The sequence below is a fragment of the Lissotriton vulgaris genome, chromosome 2_1 (genome assembly GCF_964263255.1).
Source record: "Lissotriton vulgaris chromosome 2_1, aLisVul1.2, whole genome shotgun sequence".
In the NCBI taxonomy this organism is placed as follows: Eukaryota; Metazoa; Chordata; class Amphibia; order Caudata; family Salamandridae; genus Lissotriton; species Lissotriton vulgaris.
Window position 1 is genome coordinate 820,447,787 of NC_141687.1, and position 2,622 is coordinate 820,450,408.

At 39.2% G+C, this 2,622-nt stretch overlaps 1 long non-coding RNA gene across 1 annotated transcript; it reads left to right on the plus strand.

Moving 5' to 3' along the window:
- The first annotated feature begins 480 nt into the window (after positions 1–480).
- Positions 481–2,191, plus strand: LOC147731214 (uncharacterized). Its single transcript, XR_015308623.1, has 3 exons — positions 481–515; positions 611–996; positions 1,752–2,191. It is a non-coding gene; the product is annotated as an uncharacterized LOC147731214 (long non-coding RNA).
- Positions 2,192–2,622: the final 431 nt, after the last annotated feature.

Consider the following 2,622-nt stretch of genomic DNA (forward strand, 5'->3'; position numbering starts at 1 on the left):
GTTGGACCCCTTACTGCAAAGGCAGACGCGTAGAACTCAAGCTATACCCACCCATGTGCAGGTTTTATGTTGTCTACACCTTTTAGCCTCTGGCTCCTTCCAAGGGGTAATAGCAGTTGCAGGGGGTGTGTCACAGAGTGCATTGTCTAGATTCTTCAATGACTTCCTGAATGCAATGCTCCATAGGATAAATCACCACATAATTTTCCCCTCAACGCATCAGGAGTTAATGCAGACCAAGTTAGACTTTTATAACGTGGCACACTTCCCACATGTCATAGGATGTGTTGATGGAACACATGTCCCCATTTGTCCACCAGCTGCTAATGAGTACATTTTTAGAAATAGAAAAAGTTACCACTCTTTAAATATACAAGCAATCTGTGATTCCAAAGGAATCATCACTGACTTAGTTGCCAGCTACCCAGGTAATGCCCACGATTCTTATATTTTCAAACATAGTGCCATTCATGATCGCCTACTTGCTGGAGAATTTGGAGATGGATATTTGTTAGGTAATTATTATTTAATTTAATGCAAATTGTAATGATTCTGACATCCATTGCAATGTCTGTGATGTTTTACTTACATATGTCATCTATCAATGTAGGAGATAGTGCATATGGATTGAGGTCTTACATTCTCACCCCATACCTGAATCCAACTACCCGCAAAGAACAACTGTACAACAAGGCCCATATCTCAACACGCAGCATAATAGAGAGGACGTTTGGGGTCATGAAGTCCAGGTTCAGAATACTGCATAAGACTGGAGGAGCCTTGCAATATCGGCCTGATGTGTGTTGCAAAATAGTTGCAACATGTGCAGTGTTGCACAACCTAGCAACTAGGAGAGGCCTTGAACTACATGAGGATGATTTGCTACCAAATAATTTCAACCAGCCACAACAACGACATGCAAGAGTTCATGGACCGGACGCAGCGGAAGGGAGAAGAAGAAGGGAAGAAATCACACAACATTACTTTTAATAAAAGGTAGGAAACATATTTTGATGCTTCAAAAGGTGAACACTTCAATAAACCATGTTGCACACAGTAGTAGTTTGAAAAAAATATTCAAAAAAAGACTTTCTTAAAAGATAAACAATTCAAGAAATTGGCCTAATGTAATTCTTAGTCCATATCATTGAACATTGAAAATGTGTAAAATAAAATTCAACAATTACAAGTAATCACTTCTTCCTTCCACGCAAACCTAAAGCTTTAGTTTTCACGGATTCAGAAACCATGCATGGGGAAATATACATTTCTTTTCCTCTTTTACTACGCCTTTCACACACGTCATCTGTGTGTGCAGCAACACTGGTTCCTGCAGATTCATTGATCACATTGCCTTCAAAAGCTGTATTCTTGTTGTCATCAGTTGGCAGCACATGATCCCCTCTTTTAATATTTTTAAATCCTTCACATAGTTCAGCACAACACTTTTTGATGCCCTTTTGCATGCGCATTGTGTGTTTTATGACACGTGCATTGCTGCTGGTCACCCTATTCAGAGCCCGGGCATATGTGTGCATACTTGCAACAGCTCTCAAATGTCTATTGCAGTTGGCAATGTTTTGACTTTGAAAAATGTCAGTTAATGTGACTAATGCATTTGCTACACGCTCTGAATTCAGATTTGAGGCAGTATGTGCCCCTTCAATGACCTTGCATAATGTTTTCAAGCTCTTATTGATTCCACTGATGTCTTCCACTATGTGACTCATTTGTCCCTTTATCACTCTCAGGTCTTTCCCCTGAAGACGCTGGACTTTCAATAATTTGAGTTCTACTGTACTAGCATGGACATCATCCACTGTGGAGTCATTTGGATTTGTAGTGCGAGGCCTTCTTCGGTAGAATTCTTGGATTCTTCTACGACCACTAAAGTTTTTTTTGGAAGTGGCAGCCTTCTCAGAATCTTCAACCACATATTCCGTGACATTGGCATCTTGCTCAGAGTCTGATTCAAGTACTTTCCGCACTGACTTTCTGATTTTTTTAACATGCACAGAGGGTGAGGAACTCATGGTGTTATTGTCTGAATGGCTATGTACATCCATGCTGATGTCATCAAAAGGGTTTGCCTCATTAGCCTTTAGTACATCTATAATTAAAAAAATGAAGCATGAAATCAATGTAATGTCTTCTCAGAAAAAAGATTTCTAATAAAGACAATGTTTTCCAGAAGAAGGACGCCTTTTAAATCTTCATTTACCATGTGTGTAACAATTATTTGATAGGCAAACTGACAATGTACATATTGCATTGATGAATAATGATTTAGACCTAAAAACTACAACTCCCATGATGCATTGCACTGTTCAATGAAATTGCCTTTTACACTAGTGCTATGCAAGTTATGATGTAACAGAAGATTACAATTATATGTTACTACATCAAACACATAACTAAATACATCCTGCAGCCCAATTTAAGTTAAGTTTGCATTTGTCCAAAAAAATTAATCTTACCTTGAGAAGTGCCAGCATGCTCAGAGGTGTCTATGTTGGTCACTCCAACAACAGCTTCTGCAACAAGTGTCCCCTCAACCAAATCCTCAAGGGGAGTTGTGACCTTATTGTCAGGGGAGCCACCACCAGTCTTCAAACTACTCTT